Source organism: Dasypus novemcinctus, chromosome 23 (genome assembly GCF_030445035.2).
Source record: "Dasypus novemcinctus isolate mDasNov1 chromosome 23, mDasNov1.1.hap2, whole genome shotgun sequence".
Lineage (NCBI taxonomy): Eukaryota > Metazoa > Chordata > Mammalia > Cingulata > Dasypodidae > Dasypus > Dasypus novemcinctus.
The window spans coordinates 8453199-8474945 of NC_080695.1; the positions used below are offsets into that span (position 1 = coordinate 8453199).

Genomic DNA, 21747 nt, shown 5'->3' on the forward strand with positions numbered 1-21747 from the left:
CAGGGAAAAGAAAAGTAAACATTAAAGAACGGAACTATCAAATTAACAAGAGGAAAAATGGAACAAATAGTAACCTCATTAAGTGAGTAGGAATTAGAAAAGGGAAAGTAGAACAAAGTGCAAAATGGAAAAGTTGGAAGGAATAAATGGGATTAGATTGGAGACATCATGTCCTGCCAAGATGAGTCCCATTCTTTAAAGTCTTCCCTCAAACACACTGGACATAACACAGCAAATAAACATAGAAGACTTTGAAAGGTAGAAAGAAGAAGGTGGGCAGTTTAGAGACCTGGGGACTATGGTGAGTCCCTCAGTTTCTTTATGGCCCCTTGTATAACCTAGACATATTTGTTGCAGAAACCTCTAACCTGGAACAACCCACAGGCATAAGGGGGAAAAAAAAATTTCAAGAAGAACTTACTCCCTCTAGCTAAAGGCCTGAGTGAAGGATGGTTGAACAACCAAAAATCTTTTTGACAATATCATCCTTACTCCAGACAAACACCTTTTCCCCACCTTGATTTCAGCAGGGCTGAGCAGCGAATTGATCTTACACGTAACCCACCCATTCAGAAAGCAGACAGCATGCTTAAGCAGGGAGCTAATCTTCCATTCCTGGCCTGGCAGGAGCAGATGGCACTTTATTTCTCCCACTAGGTAAAGTCTGCAGGGCCTAGCGCTGAGCTAATTTTCCCTATTCTGCCTGTCAGGAGCTGATGGTGCTCTGACTCCTCTGCCAGGGTAGTGTCAGCAAGGTCCACCAGTATCAAAGAGACAGAATGAGATGGAGACCCTGCTCCCCTCCCCTGGTATCAGTGAGGCCCAATGGGGTGCTGAGATTCTACTCCCACTATTTGTCAATAAAATAGTGTGAATTGTCCTTTCAGTTTTTCCCTCCCCAGTGGTAGCTTGGTCCAAGGAGGAGTTGATCTTCACTGCCACTTGGAGACCCCAGAAATGGTGTTAGTTGCAATCATACTTCTTCCAAGAAAGTGTTAGCTGCGCCACCTGTCTGCAGCAAGACTGTTTGTGTCAGTGCTTCACTTTTGTTGGGGCAATGGGGGACACTGGGAGTGGGTAGCCAAGCATGCATAGTCCCCAGCCCTTGTGCTACTCTCAGCAAGAGACCTGTGTGTTAAAAGAAGATAAAATGGGATCCAGGGTCTCATAGTATAATATCCCAAATGTACAGGATACAATTAAAAATCTCTGTCAGAACCAGTGCATGACTGAGAAAGGACAATCAACACATGCTGTATTAGTCAGCCAAAGGGGTGCTGATACAAAATACCAGAAATTGATTGGTGTTTTATAAAGGGTATTTATTTGGGGTAGGAGCTTACAGATATCAGGTCATAAGGCATAAGTTACTTCCCTCACCAAAGTCTATTTTCATGTGTTGGAGCAAGATGGCTGCCAACAGCTGCGAGGGTTCAGGCTTCCTGGGTTTCTCTCTTCCCAGGGCTTGTTTCTTTCCAGGCTTAGGGTTTCTCTCTTCCCAGGGCTCCAGCTTAAGGCTTCAGGATCAAACTCCAACATCAAAACTCCAATATCAAAAGCCCTTAACTCTGTCCTTTACTGTGCCTTTTATCTGTGAGTCCCTACCTTTGGTGGTTTATATAACACAAGAGCTTTACATAATTAATTAAACCTATGAATCCAATGTAATCAAATATGCACAGAGGAAAAGATCAGTTTACAAACATAATCCAATATTTCTTTTTGGAATTCATCAGTAATACCAAACTACTACATATGCCAACGCTGAGATGGTTCAGATGTTGGAATTATCTGACAAGGATTTTAAAATAGCCATCTTAAAGGTGTTTTAATGAGTAATTACAGATTCTATTTAAAGAGATGGAAAAGTAGGAAATCTTAGCAAAGTAAAAGAATTTATAAAAAAGAACCCAAAAGATGTTATAGAAGTGAAATTAAATTGAAATTTAAAAAATATTGAATGACTCAATCATAGTACAGTGGAGATGACAGAGGATAGAATCAATGAATTTGAAGAACAGTTAATAGAATTTACCAATATGAACAACAGAAGGTAGATGGGGAAAAAATTAAGTCTCAGGTCAGTGAAACAAAAAGAACAAACATGTCATTGGAGTCCGAGAAGGAAAGGAGAGTGTGGAACCAAAAAAATAGTCTAGGAAACAATGTGAAAACTCCCATTTGGCAAAAGACATACATGTATAGATTCAAAAAGCTTAGTGAATCCAAAACCCAAAGAAATTCATATTGATACATCATAATAAATGATGTATTTCTTACAGGGGAAACTAATCTGAATGAGAGGACCTTTCTCATCTGGAACCATGAGTGGCACAATATTTTTCAAATACTGAAAGAAAGAACTCTCAGCCACTAATCCTGTAGCCAGTAAAAAACTTGCTTGGATGAAGGAAAATAATCTGTTGCTAAAAACTTATCCTTAATGATTGCATAAAGGAAGTTCTCCAGATAGAAAGGAAATAACAGAAGGTTTCAAACTTCAGAAAAGAAAAAACAACACTGGAATGGTAAAAAGAGGGGTAAAATAGAATATCCTATTTCTCATGAGTTTCTTAAATCATTATTTGGTTGAAACACAGAGAACATAATGTGTGGTACTCAATATATGTAGAAGAAATAATTAAGACAATCCTTTAAAAGTGGGGAAGGTGAGGGGACCTAAATATAAGTAAATTTTGTACCCTTCCATTGAAGTGATAAAATTTTGATGCCAACATACACATGGAATGTTATGATCTTTAGACCACCAATTAGTAAGAAAACTATTCAAATCAATATTCTCAAACACTATGAATAAATCAAGTAGAATTCTAAAAAAAAAAAAAGTTTAATCCATAGGAAGGCGAGAAAGGAGAAATGGAGGAAACGAATGGCAAATTTAAGGCCTATAGTATCAATAGTTACTTTAAATGTAAATAGTCTAAATGCACCAATTAAAGGACAGAGATTGACAGAGTAGATTACAAAATTCAAAAATATGCTGTCTATAAGAAACTTTGAACTGTAATGACACAGGTAGGTTTAAAGTAAAGGATGGAAAAAGACATAGTATACAAACATTAAAACCAAAACCAAAACCAGGAATGGCCATTTTAATGCCAGAAAAGGCAAATTTCAGAATGAAGACATTTACTAAAGAGAAATGATATAACAATAAAAGGATCAATCCATTGAGAACATATAACAATCCTGATAGTTTACATACCAAATAACTACCTCAAAGTACATAAAGGAAAACTGATAGGGAAAGAAAAACCAGTAAATTCAATTAGTTGGAGTTTAACATTCTATTTTCAGCAATTGATAGAACTACTAGACAAGAAAGCAGTAAAAAGTATAGAACTGAAAACTATAATCAACCAACAGAGTCCAGTTGACATCTAGAAAGAACATTACACCCAAAACAACAGAATTCACTATTTTTTCATTTATCAATATAGACATTATCTTCGGATATAAAACAAACCTTAAAAAATGTAAAAATTGAAATCACACTTAGTAGTTTTGTGACAATAATGGAATCAAACTAAATATCAATAGCGGAAAGACAACTAGAAAAGATCCAAACACTAGGAAACTATACAAAATTTATAATCCATAGGTCAAAATATTAAAGGAAAATTTAAGAAATATGTAAGACTGAAAATCAGTATATCAGAATATGTGGAATGTAGCTAAAGCAGTACTCAGGAAAATTTATAACATTAAATGATTACATTTGAAAAGAATAAGGTCTTGGTCCATAATTTAAAGTCCCACTTCAAGAAACTATAAAAGAGCGGAATAACTGAAAGCAAGCAGAAGTAAGGAAATAAGGAACTAATGAAAATGGAAATAGGAAAACAAGAAACCAAAGATGGCTCTTTGAAAAGATCAATAAAATTGATAAATCTGTAGTAAGACTGACAGATAAAGATACATCATGATTTTCAGGAATAAAATTAGATCATTACAGATCTTGCAGTCATTAAAAGAATAAAGTAATACCATGAGCAGCTTTGCACTTACAAATTAGACCACTGTATAAGTCAGAGTTCTGTAGGGAAACAGTGGACAGGAGATATCCGTAAATAGTATGAGATCTTATAAAATTATCTCACATAGCCATGGGGTGCATGAGTCCAGATTCTATTGGGCAGACTGCATGCCAGGAGCTCTGATGAAGGTCCTTGATGAGTTCTCCAGGAGATGCTAGCTGTCCGAAGTGGAGATGGTAGTTCTCGTCCTGAGTGCTGAAATCATTTCTTTTAAGGCTTTTAATTGGTGAAATGAGAGGGAAGTGGACTTGGCCCAATGGATAGGGTGTCCACCTACCACATGGGAGGTCCGTGGTTCAAACCCCGGGCCTCCTTGACCCATGCGGAACTGGCCCATGTGCAGTGCTGATGTGTGCAAGGAGTGAGTGCCGTGCCACTCAGGTGTCCCCCGTGTAGGGGAGCCCTATGCGCAAGGAGTGTGCCCCGTAAGGAGAGCCGTCCAGCACGAAAGAAAGTGCAGCCTGCCCAAGAATGGTGCCGTACACATGGAGAGCTGACACAACAAGATGAGGCAACAAAAAGAAACACAGATTCCCAGTGCTGCTGATAAGGATAGAAGTGGTCACAGAAGAACACACAGCGAATGGACACAGAGAACAGGCAACGGGGTGTGTGTGTGTGTGTGTGTGTGTGTGTGATAAATCCTTGAAAAAAAAACAAAAAAACTGGTGAGATGAGACATCACTCAAATGCTGAAGGCAGTCTTCCCCATTGATTGAAGATGTAATCAGCCATAGTTTGTGCAATCTACTCCCTGATGATTAAAGTCTAGGAAATGTCCTTGCATTACAGTTAGTCCAGTGCTTCCTTGAACAAACAGCTAAGCACATTACCTGGTCAAGTCGACATATTAGCCTAACCACCACAACCACTTAGATGAAATCGACCAGTTCTTCAGAAGACTACACACTACCAAAACTTAACCAAGATAAAAGTACCTGAATAATCTTACAGCTATTATGGGAATTGAAGTTTTAATTTAAAACCTCCTGATAAAGAAATCTCCAGGCCCAGATGGTTTCACTGGAGAATTTTACCAACATTTAAAGAAGAACTGATACCAATTTTATACAGTCTCTTCTAGAATATGGAAGAGGAGGGAAGCCTAACAAACTCATGACATGACCAAGTGAGATTTAATCTAGGTCTACAAGGCTGGTTCATTATTTGAAAAATCAGTCAGTGTAATCTACCATATCAAGTGAAAGAAGAAAAATCACGACTTCAAAATTGACAAAGAAAAAGCACTTGACAAAATCTAACACCAAATCATACTAAAATCATCAGAAAATGAGTAGAAGGGAAATTTCTGAAATTGATAATGAACATCTACCAGAAACTTCCAACTAAGATTATACTTAATAGTGAAAGGCAGAATGCTTTCCTTTTAAGATTGGGAATAAGGCTGGAAAATCTACTCTTACCACTGCTGTTTAAAATAGTAATGGAAATTTTAGCTCTGCAATAATGCAAGAAGATGGGAAAAAAAGAAAGAAAATTGTTCCTGTTTGCAGATTACATGATCATCTACATAAAAAATTCTCAGGAATCTACAAAAATCTCTTTGAATTAATGAGTGAATTCAGGATGGTTGCTACATATCAGATCAATACACAAAAACCAGTCGCATTGCTGTGTATTGATGAATGTATAGAAACTAAATTTAAAAACAATACTGCTTATGGTTGCTCCAATGAACATGAAACACTTAGGTATAACCTTAAAATATGTGTAGGATCCTTATTCTGAAAACTATGAAAAGCTGAAGAAATAAAGAGGATCTAAAGGTTGAGGTATATACTAAGTTCATATATTGGTAGTTTGAACATGGTAGATATGTTAATTTTCCCCTAACATATTTTTTTTAGACATATACAAGCTTATTCAAAGACTTGTATGAAAAGGAACAGGCCCCAGAACAGCTAAAACAATCCTGAAAGAGAAAAAAAAAATGGTTAGAATCACTCTACCTGATGTTAAGACCTACTTTTTAGCTGCAGAAATCAAGACTGATTTGTATCAGTGGAGAGAGATACTGAGCAATAGAATGCAATAGAGAACCAAGAAATACACCCACACAAATACGCTTAACTAACTTTGACAAAGGTACAAAAGCAATTCAGTGGAGGAAGGACAGTCTTTTCAATAAATGACGATCAGCAATTGGCAAAATAATGCACTTTGAGCTAAACTTTATGCCTTATATAAAGTGAACTCACAGTTGATTACAATTTAAATGAAAATGTAAAGCCTTGAAACTTGTAGGAAAAAACAAAGTTTCCAGGATCCAGCATTAGACAAAGAATTCTTAGTCTTGACATGAAAAGCATAAGCCAAAAAGGAAAAAAAAATTAGACCCCATTTAAATTTTAATTTGCTCTATGAAATATTGTGTTAAAATGTAAAGAGCTTTTCTACCCATGCACACCACTGAGGAAGCACTGTCTTTCTTCCCACGGCAATCATGTCTAAGTCAGAGTCTCCTAAAGAAAACAGTTGTGGAAACTCTTCTTCAGAGGGTTTGGCTTTGAAACAACAGGTGAGAGTCTGAGGAGCCATTTTGAGCAATGGGGATCACTCACTCACTGTGTGATGAGAGATCCAAACACCAAACACTCCAGAGGCTTTGGGTTTGCCATGTATGCCACTGTGGAGGAAGTGGTACAGCCATGAGTGCATGGCCACACAAGATGGATGGAAGAGTTTGGAACCAAAGAGGGCTGTCTCAAGAGAAGACTCTCAAAGACCAGGTACCCACTTAACTGTGAAAAAGATCTTTGTTGGTGACATTAAAGAGACACTGAAGAGTATTATCTAAGAGATTATTTTGAGCAGTACGGGAAAATTGAAATGATTGAAATATGACTGACCCCGGCAGTGGCAAGCAGAGATGCTTTGCTTTTGTAACCTTTGATGACCATGACTCTGTGGATAAGATTGTTATTCAGAAATACCATACTGTGAATAGCCATAACTGAATTAAGGGAAAGCCCTGCCCAGGTGAGAGATGGCCAGTGCTTCATCCAGCTAAAGAGGTTGGAGTGGTTCTGGAGACCTTCATGGTGGTCGTGGAGGTGTCTTTTGTGGGGATGATAACTTTGGCCATGGAGGAAACTTCAGCGGTCATTGTGGCTGTGGTGGCAGCTAAGGTGGTGGCAGTGGGGATGGCTATAATGGCTTTGGTAATGATGGAAGCAATTTTGGAGGAAGCAGAAGCTACAACGATTTTGGCAGTTACAACAACCAGTCTTCAAATTCTGAACCCATGAAGGGAGGGAACTTTGGCGGTAGAAGCTCTGGCCCTTAAGGAAGTGGAGGCCAATACTTTGCCAAACCACAAATTCAAGGTGGCCGTAGTGGTTCCAACAGCAGCAATAGCTATGTCAGTGGCAGATGGTTTTAATTACTGCAAGGAAACAAAGCTTAGCAGCAGAGGAGGGCTAGAGAAGTGACAGGGAATCTATAGTTACAAGAGATTAGTGAATCTAGTCAAGCACACTATGGTGGCGGGGCCTAGCTGTTTACAGAGAAGACACGTTTTAGGCAATACTTGTCTGTGTGGGCAAAAAACACAAGGACTGTATTTGTAACTAATTGTATAACTGGTTTAGTTTCTGTTCTGTGGAAAGTGGAAAGCATTCCAACAACGGGTTTTAATGTAGATTTTCTTTTTGCACCCATACTGTTGATTGCTAAATGTAATCATCTGATCATGACACTGAATACATGTGTCTTTAAAAAAAAAAAAGGGGTGGCGGACTTGGCCCAGTGGTTAGGGGACACCCCGTCTGCCACATAGGAGGTCTGCAGTTCGGCCCAGGCCTCCTTGACCCATGTGGAGCTGGCCCATGCGCAATGCTGATGCGCACAGGGAGTGCTGTGCCACGCAGGGGGAGCCCCACGCACAAGGAGTGCGCTCCATAGGGAGAGCTGCCCAGCGCAAAAGAAAGTGCAGCCTGCCCAGGAATGGCACCGCACACACGGAGAGCTGACACAACAAGATGATGCAACAAAAAGAGACACAGATTCCCGTGCCGCTGACAACAATGGAAGTGGACAAAGAAGACACAGCAAATAGACATGGAGAACAGACAGCTGGGTTGGGGCGGGGGGGGGAGAAGGGGAGAGAAATGGGTGAAAAATTTTTTTTTTATTAATAAAAAACCTGGGGGCCTTGTATATGGGAAGTTGGTGCGCAGTTGCTGAGTTGTTTTTTTTTTTTTTTTAAATTTTTTGAGTGTAGCTATTGTATGTCAGGTCTTGTACTGGGTACTCTTTTTTTTTTTTTAAAGATTTTTTTTTATTTATTTAATTCCCCTCCCCTCCCCCGGTTGTCTGTTTTCTGTGTCTTTTTGCTGCGTCTTGTTTCTTTGTCCACTTCTGTTGTCGTCAGTGGCACGGGAAGTGTGGGCGGCGCCATTCCTGGGCAGGCTGCTCCCTCCTTCGCGCTGGGCGGCTCTCCTTATGGGTGCACTCCTTGCGCGTGGGGCTCCCCTACGCGGGGGACCCCCCTGCGTGGCAGGGCACTCCTTGCGCGCATCAGCACTGCGCATGGGCCAGCTCCACACGGGTCAAGGAGGCCCGGGGCTTGAACCGCGGGCCTCCCATATGGTAGACGGATACCCTAACCACTGGGCCAAAGTCCGTTTCCCACTGAGTTGGTTTTTTTGTTTGTTTTACTTGCTTGCTTGTTCATTTATTTTTTCAGAAGGCACTGGAAACCGAACCTGGAACCTTCCATGTGGAAGGTGGGCGCTCAACAGCTTGAGTCACATCCACTCTCAGAGAATATTTTTAACCCACATATTTGACAAAAGACTAGTATCCAAAATACATGAAGAATCTCAAAACTCTACAGCAAAAAACAGTCCAGTTAGAAAATGGTCAAAAGATATCAGACATTTCAATGATGAGGACATATATGCAAATAAGCACGGGAAAAGATGTTCTTTATTTCATTAGACAAATGAAAATTAAATACCACCATATTTCTACGAGAGTAGCGAAAGTAGTGACATCATATGCATGTGAAAATGCATAGAAGCAGCTTCACAGATAACATTGCTGATGAGAATGTTAAAATGGAAAACCACTTAGGAAAACAGCTTGGCCATTTCTTATAAAACTAAACATGCAACTACTATATGACCTAACAGTTCCGGTCCTGGACATGTACCGCAGAGAAATGAAAACTTAGAATCATGCAAACACCAGCATGGATGTTCACAGACACTGTGTTAGGAATACCCTGAAACTGGAAACAACCCAGATGTCCTTCAATGCACAAATGGTTAAACTGTAGTCCATCTATTTAATGAATATGTCTCAACAATAAAAAAGGGATAAATTATATGAGTGCTAGTTTCCTAGGGTGCTCAAAGCAGATACCATAAAATGATTTGGTGTAAACAGTAGGAATTCATTAGTTTATGGTTCTGAAGCTATGAAAATGTCCAAATCAAGGCATCATCAGGCACTGCGTTATTCCTGAAGACTGTCTGGTGGTGATCCTGGACTCTGCCACGTGGCAAGTCACATGGTGGTGTCTGCTGGTCTTTCCCTTCTCTTCTGGGTTTTGTTACTTTCAACTTATTGCTTCTTGCTTTCTCTCTCTCTTTGTATTCATTCTGTTTATAAAGTACTCCAGTGATAGGATTAAGTCCCACCCTAAATGAGGTAGATCACACCTTGACAGAAGTAGCCTATCAAAATAACCTACTTACAGTGGGTTTGCACCCACAGGAATGGATTAGATTTAAGAACACGTTTTTCTGGGATATGTACAGTTCATGTCACCAAACCATGCAATAATGTGGGTGAATCTCCATACTGGGTATAAAAAGCCTATTCCACAAGTTTACATGATGTGTGATTCCATTTGTGTAATATTCTTGAAATGTCAAAATACTAGAAATGGAGAACTAGTTACTAGTTTCCAGTGATTAAAGAAGAGGTGAAGGAAAGTGAGTGTGGCAATAAAATGGCAATATGAAGGATCCTTGTGCTGATGAAATATTCTGTATCTTAGCTTTGTCAATGTCAGTATCCTGGATATGATACTCTACTACAGTTGTGCAAGATGTCATTGTGGGAAGCTTGATCGAGGGTAAATGGATTTCTTTGTATCATTTCTTAGAACTGCCTATGAATCTGCAATGATCTTACAGTAAAGTTTAAATGTGAATTGACTGAATTCTATTTCAAGACAAGTTTGGAAATTGACTTAAAAAAACAACACAAAATATAGCTAATGATAAATTAGACTTTAAACCATTTGTTAGAGGAAGAAAATAGGGAGATGGGTAAAAGATACCAATAAACACTAAAAGAAAACAGCAATGGTGATACTTATATCAACTAAAACTTAAGAGTTAAAGCACTAAACATTATTAAGGAGGATATTATGTATTGATAAAAGGTACTGTTTATTTCTTTATTTGCAAGAAATAGATGACTATTAATATGAGAATCAGGTCCTCCCAAATATTCTTATCCAGGCTCACATGAAATCCAGATTCTTGCCACTGACAAATAGGTATGTTCTTCCAGTGTGGGGAAAAGGTACCATTTATGAAGAAGGTAGAACATGATGTCTTAGTTTGCCACAAGGCTGCCAATGCAAAGTACCAGAAATGAGTTGGCTTTTACAATGGGAATTTTATTTAGAGTAAAAGCTTACAGTTCTGAGGCTGTGAAATATCCATGTGAGGGCATTAGCAGAGATGCTTTCTCATCAAAGTTAGCTAGTGGTGATCCTGGGATCTTGCTACATGGCAAAGCAAGGGCTGCTGATCGCTGCCGAGGTCCTTGTCTTCCCCTCCAGAATCTGCCATCTCCCAGGGCTCAGCACAGGTGATTGGACACAGGTCTTGTCTCTTTCAGGGCGTCCTCTCTGTCTTGGATGTTCTCCTTTCTTCCCGAGTTCAGCTATGGGTTATCAGGCATATGGCTCATCTCTCCCTGGGCCTCACTTCTTTGAGCCTCTCAGGGGCTTCTCTCCTTGTAGCTCAGTTTTCGGTGAAACGAGTCCTTTCTCTCACATTGCAGGATTAAAAATGACAGCTTCCTTTCTCTGTTTCTCAATGTCTCCATTTATATAAAGCTCCAGTAAGAGGGTGGAAACACAACCTGTGTCATGCTTCACTGACCTTTCAATTAAAAAGGGCACCATGCCTACAGAAAAGGATTAGCTTAAGAACTGTCTCTTTGAGAGTCACCAAATTCAAAGTGACACACTGAAAATGTGTGGACACTGAAGCATGTGGTCACTAGATATTTAGAGCAAAAAACTATTAGAAAAACACATAAGTTAATGAAAAATTTAGTTACAATTGGGTAGATCTAATAGATTGAACATAGCAATCAAAAGAATATTGCTTACCAAAGCCCATGGGGCACAATGAAAATAAACTGTGGAAAAAAATATAGACTTCTGTGCCTTCAGTATTAAGAACACAAAGTAAAACAAAATACCATTACATATATCCAACTTTGTAAAATGAAGTATTTCATTCATGAGCATGAACAAATGTATAGTAAAATTTGTAAATTTACAAAACAGACATGCATATCATCATATAGGGCCCCGTACATCTCCTCACTACCACCACCTTCCATTTTTGTGAAAAATCTGATAGAAACTTTGAAAGAGTTTTGTCAAAATATTCCTAAGTATAGCCCATGTCTTACATTTGGTGTATTCCCCCTCCTCCATGTACCCTATTATTAACACTCTGTTAGTATTATGTATTTGTTATAGTTCATGAGAAAATGTTCTCATGTTTGTCCTGTTAATCACAATCCATCTTCCACCACTGGATTCCCTGTGTTACACAACCCCATGTTTTGTACAATTGATTCAATGTGTACACCCAGTGGATCTCATTTTCATCACAGAGTAGTGCTGCCATCACCTCAGTCAATTTTAGAATGTTTTCATTTCTCCAAAAGGGAAAATCCCATACCTCCTTATACTCCCCTACTGTTGTCTCTTAGTATTGAAAAAATATCTTCTTGCTATTGCTGCAAAATATTACAGTATTAGTGTTACCTATCATTTATAAGTTGTAATTTTCCCAATGTATTACCATATTCTTAGCACTTTGTAAAAGGAGCATTCTTTTTTATACAATTACCCACAATCTTCATCCACCACTGAAATCAGTTATGCATACCCTAGATTATTCTCTAGTTTCATTTTAATTGATATTTACTTCCACATGCTACCTCTTTCAACCATAGTCACATTTATAAATTAGCAGTGTTATAGTCATTATGGGCTATTCTTAACTCTGTTCATTTCTGCATTTTTATCATTAACCTTATTCTACATATGTAGCAGAATGGTATATTTTATGAATTCCAAAAATAAATATTGGATTATGTTAATAAACTGGCCTGTTCCTCTGGGCATATTAGATTGTATTGGATTCAGAGGTTTCACTTTTATGTGATTAAATAATGATTAAGGGTTTGATTGGGCCATGTCAGTGGAGAAAATGACATGGCAGAAGAGACATGGAGTTTTAATGCTGGAGCCCCAGGAAGTTATTAGAGAAGCGGATATGTGAGGAAAGAGAAGGCTGCAATAGACATGGCAGAGGCCTGAGGAAGAGAGATGAGCACTTCACCTGATAGTTTTCAGCTGGCCTTGTGGAGAGAGTAGAGTAGCTGAGCCTAGAGAGAAATGAGCCCTGGGAAAGAGATGGGCTTATCCCAGCCTACAGCTGATATTGGAAGAATATGGGACCATGGACCCTTAAGAGGAAGAGGAAGCCTGAACCTCTTGCAGACATCAGCAGCCATCTTGCTCCAACACATGGCTACAGACTTTGGTGAGGGAAGTAACTTAAATGCTTTATGGCCTGATAATTGTAAGCTTCTACCCCAAATAAATACCCTTTATAAAAGTCAACAGATTTCTAGTATACTGCATTGGCATCCTTTTGGCTGACTAATACAACATAAAATAAACATCACCTCCCATTCTCAGCCCACCTTCTATTTCATAGTAACCTAACTCTAGAGTTTACCTCTGTGAGTTTATTCGTCGTATTTAGTTTTTATTGGTTAGAACATACAATATATGTCCTTTTGTTTCTGACTTATTTCACTCAACATGAGATTCTTTAGGTTCATACACATTGTCATATGCGTCCTGATTTCATTTCTTCTTAGAGCTGAATAGTATTCCATTGTATATATATATATATACCATATTTTGTTTATCCACTCAGTGGTTGATGGACACTTGGTTTGATTCCATATTTTAGCAATTTTGAATAGTGCTGCTATGAATGTTGGTGTGCAAATGTCAGTTTGCGTCCTTGCTTTTAGTTCTTCTGAATATATTTGTAGTGACAGGATTGCTGGATCATAAGGCAGTTCTCTGTTGAGCTTCTTGAGATACTGCCAAACTGTCTTCCACAGAGGCTGCACCATTCTACATTCCCACCAACAGTGAAAGAGTGTTCCTGCTTCTCCATTCTTTCCAGTACTTGTAGTTTTTTTTTTTTTAATAATGGCTATTCTGTAAGGTGTGAAATAGTATCTTGTAGTTTTGATATGCATTTCCCTAAATAACTAGTGATGTTAAGCATTTTTCATGTACTTTTTTGCCTTTTGTATTTCCTTTTTGGAGAATGTCTATTCAAGTTTGTAGCCCATTTTTAAATGGGATTTGTCTTTTTATCACTGAATTGTAAGATCTCTTTATATAATGTGGATATCAAACCTTTATCAAATATGTGGTTTCCAAATATTTTCTCCCAATGAATAAGCTACCTTTTTACTTGTCAGAATCTTTTGAACAAAAGTGTGTAATTTAGAGGAGATCCATTTTATATTTTCTTTTATTCCTTATGCTTTGGATGTAAAGTTTAAGAAACTGTTGACACCACAAGGTATTGAAGATGTTTTCCTACATTTTCTTCTAGGAGTTTTATGGATGTACATTTTATATTTATTTTTGAGTTAATATGAGTTAATTTTTGAATAAGGTGTGAGATAGGAAACTGCTTTTTGGGGGGGGGTGGTATGGATATCCAGTTTTCCCACCACCATTTGTTGAATAGACTATTCTGGCTCAGCTGGGTGGGCTTAACAGTCTTTTCAAAAATCACCTAACCATTGATGTGAAGATCTATTTCTGAGTTCTTGATTTGGTTCCATTGGTCAAGCTGTCTATCCTTATGCTGATACCTGTTGTTTTTTCTTTATTCTTTCTTTTTTTTTTTTTTTTTTAACCACTGTAGCTAAGTAATATGCTTTAAAGTCAAGAAGTGAGAACTTTGTTCTTTTTAAAGACATTTTGGCTATTTGGGGCCCCTTACCTTTACAAATTTGATAATTGGCTTTTCCATTTCTCTGAAAGAGGCTCTTGGGATTTTTATTTGTATTGCATTTAATATTTGGGTAGAATTGACATCTTAATGATATTTAGTGCAGTTTTAAGCAACCAGCTTGACATATAAACATATAAATGGAAGGAAACCTGAAAGAAAGAATAAATAAGTTTAAATGGTAAAATGAAATATAAGAGACAGTAGAAAAGAAGTAGAATATACTGTTCTTTAAAAAGTCTAACAAAATAGTTATCACCTTCATGAAACTGAGTGAGGAAAAGAGCAAAAGTAGTTGATATTGGAAACAGAAAAGAGATGTATCTACAGCTGAGTGTAAAAGAATTTTAAGGAAATACCGCACCCAAGTCTCTGGCAATAAACCTACAAATCAACAAGAACAATTTGAAAATTAAGAGTATAAGTTACCAAAATCAGCCTTCAAGGGAATAGAAAACATGAGTACACTTATTTCTGTGGACTTGGTAAAAATGATCTTAAAGTATGTATGGAAAAATAAATGCCTGAACATAGCTTAAATCAGTATTTAAAAAAATGGAGAATCTGTCTTGTCATATATAAAGCCTCTGTACTTTAATCAGTAAAGTATTAGTGTTGGAGTAAAACAGGTCAACAAAATAGAAGAGAAGGAAGGCAGACTTGGCCCAGTGGTTACGGCGTCCATCTACCACATGGGAGGTCCGTGGTTCAAACCCCAGGCCTCCTTGACCCGTGTGGAGCTGGCTCATGTGCAGAGCTGATGCGCGCAAGGAGTGCCCTGCCACGCAGGGGTGCCCCCGTGTAGGGGAGCCCCAAGCACAGGGAGTGCGCCCCGTAAGGAGAGCTGCCCAGCGTGAAAGAAAGTGCAGCCTGCCCAGGAATGGTGCCGCACACACGGAGAGCTGACACAACAATATGACAACAAAAAGAAACACAGATTCCCATGCCGCTGACAACAGCAGAAATGGACAAAGAAGACGACGCAAATAGACACAGAGAACAGACAACTGGGGTGGGGGGGAAGGGGAGAGAAATAAATAAATAAATCTTAAAAAAATAATTGAAGAGAAAATGAGATTTCCAGTATATATGAGAATTTATACATCAGAGGTGCCTGTTCAAATCAGTGGCAAAGGGATGGGTTGATATGTCTGTTACAACTGGCTACCTGGAGAAAAATAAAATTGGATGCTTTTTAATAATATATATACACATACATACAAACTCTAGATATAAAGATACAAAAAAGAAAAAATATGTAGGACAATCTCAGAGACTTATGTGCAAGATGGGAGTCAGGTATACTTTGAAATTTAAAAGGACAGACATTTGGTCATAAAATTATTTCATTGTAAAATAAAATATATTTGGAAAACTTTGCAATTGAAATGACAAAGGAATAACATCTACAATAAACTCTTATAAATGGACAAGAAAACTGATAAAAATTGGACAAAGCAATTAATAGGCAATGATTAAGCAATTAATATCACAAATGCAAACGTTCTCTAAGCATTAAAAGTTGTTAAAATTCATTAGTTATTATGAAGCAGATATATGTAAAATAAAATGAAAGTGAAACCATAGAAATTTAAAAACGGCTATGATAACTGTTGCTGGTATGGATATGGAGAAAAAGTGATAGCTTTTTGGGAAGGCAATCTAGCAACATTTATTAAAATTATAAACACACATATATATACTACATACACATGCGCCTATTCCCTTCAACTTCAATTCTACTCCTGAGAATCTATCATATAGAACATACTGCCAACATGTGTCTTCATGAGAAGAGAATGTTTTGTTGTGACATTAATTGCAGAGATAACACAATAAAAAGGGGGAAGCGGACTTGGCCCAGTGGATAGGGCGTCCGCCTACCACATGGGAGGCCCGCGGTTCAAACCCCGGGCCTCCTTGACTGGTGTGGAGCTGTCCCATGCGCAGTGCTGATGTGTGCAAGGAGTGCCATTCCACGCAGGGGTGCCCCCGTGTGGGGGATCCCCGTGCGCAAGGAGTGCACCCCATAAGGAGAGCTGCCCAGCGTGAAAGGAAGTGCAGTGTGCCCGGGAATGGCGCCTCACACTTGGAGAGCTGAAGCAGCAAGATGATGTAACAAAAGAAACACAGATTCCTGTGCCGCTGACAACAGAAGCGGACAAAAAAAAAAGAAAGAACATGCAGCAAATAGACACAGTTTTGAACTACTTAAAGTTTTAGAAAAAAACCTAAAAATCGAAGAACTGTGAAATCAAATCACTAGGCAAGAGAGAGATATTGAACAACAGAACAAAATCATCAACATAAGCAGATGCCTTATGTATCAGCAAAAGATGACCCACATTAAGAAACAGGAAAATATGGCCCACTCAAAGGAACAAGCCTAGAATCTAAGTGAGACTCAGGATTTAAGACAGCTAATAAATGTTCAAAAAACCTCCTTAATCAATTTAAGGAGAAGGAAATTATGACAAAAGATAAAGGATATTAAGGTGACACTGTGTGAGCATAAAGAATTTGAAAGCTTCAAAAAGTAACAGAGGTTATGGGTATGAAAGACACAATGGATGGGATTAAAAATACATTAGAGGGAGAACCAGCAAGATGGTGGTGGAGTAAGGAGCTCCTAGAGTCAGCTCCTGCTACAGGGCAGTTAGTAAACATCCAGAGCTATCTGGAGCTACCTAAAGGACCTGTTAGGGAGCTCCAGGAGACCAGAAGAGCATCCTGCCACAGCCTTGAAGGAATGGAGGGAGGAAACTGCCCCTCTGCAGAGAACTCTAAGTAGAGCGCTCCGCGCCCTGGAGGCTGGTGTCCATCCTCCACTGGAGGCATAAGCCACCTTGGGAGCTGTTCCATAGCTCTACTTCCCCATAACAGGGGAGGAAGAGACGGTTGGGCACCAATTTCAGCTACTGATGAGTAAATTCAGTGGGCTAAAGTATAATCCTGAGAACAGCTAAAATTTTAGCCTGGCCAAGCCAGAAAGAGGCTGGGAGCCACCATCTTAACTCCGCACCTGGCACAAGGGGAAGTGGGCAGGCTGAAAATCACAGCACTGGTGGGGACCGGCTTCTCTCCACCCAGATGAGATTGCAGGTCTAGCCTAGGCCCCAGTGCCACCTCCAGCAGGGAGGAAGCTGCAGGGACTGTGCCAGCCTCTCCGGGAAATTATCGGCCAAGCTGTGGAGGCTGGTGATCATCCTATTCTGGCAGCATGAGCTGCCCCAGGAGCTAGTCTGTGGTTGGAATTGGAAGCTCCATTTCCCAAAAACAGGGAAAGAAGAGACAGTTGGCTGCCGATTTTGGCTACTGATTGGTAGACTTGCCTGGTTAAGATATAACCCTGGGATCAACTGCAGTGGAAAAAATTGAATCAGGTCTCAGGGAACTAAATGACAGCAAAAGGCATGCAAACATACATGCCATGGGTGTCTCAGAAGGAGAAGAGAAGGGAAAAGGGGCAGAAGGAATATTTGAAGAGATAATGGTAGAAAATTTCCTAAACCTGTTGAAGGACGTAGATATCCATATCTAAGAAGCACAACATACTACCATCCAAAAAAATGCAAATAGACCAACTCAATGTCAGTATGTCAAATACCAAAGACAGAGAATTCTGAAAACAGCAAGAGAAAAGCAATGCAAGACATATAAGGGATATCCAATTAGATTAAGTGCTGATTTCTCACCAGAAACCATGGAGGTAAGAAGACAGTGGTCTGATATATTTAAGATATTACAAGAGAAAAAACTTCCAGCCAAGAATCTTACATCCAGCAAGACCGTCTTTCAAAAATGAGGGCGAGATTAGAATATTCACAGAATATTCACAGATAAACAGAAACTGAGAGAATTTCTGAGCAAGAGACGAGATTTTCAGGAAATACTAAATGGTGTGCTAAAGCCTGAAAAAAAAAAGACAGAAGAGAGGGGCCTGGAAGAGAGTCTAGAAATGAAGATTAGATCAATAAAAGTAACTAAAAGTGTCAAAAGAGTGGTGAAAATAAAATGTGACAGATAAAACTCAAATAGTGAGGAATAAACTTCACCAATGATGTAAAGCACTTGTATTCAGAAAACTGCAACTCAACATTAAAAAAAATAAAAGGCCTAAATAACTGGAAGAACATTCCATACTCATGGATTGGAAGACTAAATATCATTAAGATGTCAGTTCTACTCAAATTGATATACAGATTTATGGGGGGTGGAAGGGAAGGGGAGAGAAATAAATTAATAAATCTTAAAAACACTGATATACAGATTTAATGCAATCCTGATAAAAATTCCACCAACATTAAAGAAAAAATTGAAAACACGATTATTACATTTATTTGGAAGGGTAAGGGGTCCTGAATAACCAGAAACATCATAAAAAGGAAAAGCAAACCCTGATCTCCAGACTTTAAATCATATTATCTAGCTATAGTGGTAAAAACAGCATGGTACTGACATAAAGATAGACACACTAGGCCAGTGGAACCAAATTGATGGTTCTGAAATAGACCCTCACATGTATGGGCAAGTGATTTTTGACGAGCCTGTCAGATTCTCACAGCTTGGGCAGAACAATCCATTCAACAAATAGTGCTGAAAGAATTGGATATCTATAGCCCAAAGAAGGAAGGAGGACCTCTATCTCATACCTTATCCAAAAATTGACTTAAAATGGATAAAAAACCTAAATATAAAAGCAAGAACCATAAAACTTCTAGAAGAAATTGTAGAAAAATATCCTGAAGACCTGGTGGTAGGTAGTGAATTCTTAAAGCAAATAAGAGGAGGACTGAGTGGACTACTGATGCTTAATGTATGTAGAAGTTTTCATTCGCTTTACTGTAAAAGTGTGAAATGTATAGAATAGTGGATGGTAACACACAGTAACAGCTAGTTTATAAATTGGGATGTGACTGAAAATGGTGGTCTAGGTATGTAAATGCCAGCTGTCAAAATGCTAGAGAATAATGTAGGAACTGAATAGCACAGTCAACCAAGAGGTGGATGAGAATTGTGGTTGATGGTACAGATGCAAGAGTGTCCTTTGTGAGCTAGAGCAAATGTGCATCACTCCTGCAGGGTGTTGGGAATGTGGAAAAGCATGGGGAAAAGACACTGGAGTGACCTATGAACTGTGGTTAGCAGTTATATTCTTGCATCTATGTGAAAGATGTACTGTGTTGATAATGAGGCAGTATGGAAAATGTGAGCCAGATGTACACTATGGACATGGTAACAATCAGATGATATTGTTTTATCTGTACCAAATGTTCCACCACAATGTGGTGTACTGATGGAGGAGTGTTGTTTGAGAATTATGCACACGTGCATGATTGTTTTATAAGTTTACAACTTCTGTCATAAAGAATATATTTAAAAAATAATAGGGTGGGTTGGGGGAAAACACACCAAATATAAGATAAGGACTATGATTAGTAGTAAGATTTTGCAGTATTTTTTCATAATTTGTACAAATGTCTCACGACAGTGCAAGGTGTTGGTGGAGGGTTGATGTATAGGACTGCTGTATGATGTTATGCATGTTTGCTTTGTAAGTTCACAACTTTTACTATACACTTAATTGTTTATGTATATTTATATATAAATGATATAAAGATAATAGGATTGGTTGGGGGGAAAATACTTTGATTAGTGGTAATATTTTGACAATGCTCTTTAATCATTAGTTAAAAAGATTTAACAACAATGCAAGTTATTGGTGGTAGGGTGAGTTATGAGAGTCCTATATGATGGTATATATGTTTTGTAAGTTCACAACTATTATTATACACTTATTGTTTATGTATATGTATGAGTCATGTACATCAATAAGCTAATTAAAAAATACATTAGAGACATATAACATTTGAAATGTTAGAAAAACAAGTGAATTTGTAGATAGGACTTTTGAAATTGAAAAGATAGAGAAAAGAATACAAAAAAATTGAATATGGTTTTGGAACTGAACGATAAACATGAAATGCACAAAGATGTATTTTAAAGAAGAGAGTGGAAAAGGGGTAGAAAGAATATTTGAGGAAATACTGAAAAATTTCCAATCCTTGTCAAAGACATCAATGTCAATACTCAAGAAGGACAGTGCATCCCAAAGAGAATAAATCCTAATAGACCTACTCCAAGACATCTACTACTCAGATCATCAAAGTCCAAAAATAGAGGATTTTGAGAGTAGCAAGTGAAAAACATTGTATTACTTAGAAAGGGTGTTTTAGTAAGGCTCAGTGCTGCTCTCGCTTCAAAAACCATGGACGTGAGAAGGCAGTGGTACAATATATTCAAGGTAGTGAAAGAGAAAAACTGCCAGCCAAGAATTCTTTATCCAGCAAAACTATCCTTCAGAAATGAAGGCAAATTTAAAGTTTTCACAGACAGACAAAAAACTAAGTATGTTACCAATAGACTGAATCTAAAAGAGATCTTAAAGGATGTTTTACAGCCTGATAGGAAAAGACAAGCAAGAGAGCCCTGGAGAAGAGTGCAAAAATGAAGAACATAAGAGACATTGAAAGGCTTAAAAGACAATAGTAAGGTAAGACAATAGAAAGCCAAGGGATAAGATGGATGAAGTAAGTAACACCTTTATAGTAGTAACACTGAATGTTACTGAATTTAACTCCCTAGTTAAAAGACATGGACTGATAGATGGCTCATGTTTATCTGTTTTTTTTTTTTTTTTTTTTTTTTGTCTACAAGACACACTCCTTAGATGCAATGACAAAGTCAGGGTGAAAATGAAAGGTCAGAAAAAGATATTCCATGCTAATAACAGTAAAAAAGTCAGTATAGTGATTCTAATATTGGATAAAATAGATTTTAAATGAAAAACTGTTAGGAGTTGAAGTAGGTTACTATGTATTAATAAAATGAGCAGTTCACCAAGGAGAAATAATAATAATAAATATGCACCTAAAACAGGTGCCCAGAAATACATGATATATACACTGGTAAAAATGAAGGGAGAAATAAACATCTTTATAATGATTGGAGACGTCAGCATTAGAACATCTGGGCAGAGGATAAATAAACTGAAAGCTTGAGTAATATGATAAATGAATTAGATATAATAGACATTTATAGAGCATTATACCCCAAAACAGCAGGATATACATTCTTCTCAAGTGCTCATAATCTTTTTCCAGGATGGACCATATGTTCGGACATAAGTCAGATCTCAATAAATTTAAAAACACTGAAATTATACAAAGCACTTTCTCTGATCATAATGGAATTAAGTTGGAAAGTAACAGGTGGAAAAGGAAAATACACAAATATATGTAAATTAAACAATATACTCTTAAATCAGTGGGTTAAGAGAGAAATCACAT

The 21747-nt window shown here is 38.1% G+C and overlaps 1 protein-coding gene and 1 pseudogene across 5 annotated transcripts in view; both read left to right on the forward strand.

Moving 5' to 3' along the window:
- SDK1 (sidekick cell adhesion molecule 1) overlaps positions 1–21747 on the forward strand; it is a 917480-nt gene that overhangs the window by 54709 nt on the left and 841024 nt on the right. The window lies entirely within an intron of this gene.
- Positions 1092–7745, forward strand: LOC101431064 (heterogeneous nuclear ribonucleoprotein A1-like; annotated as a pseudogene).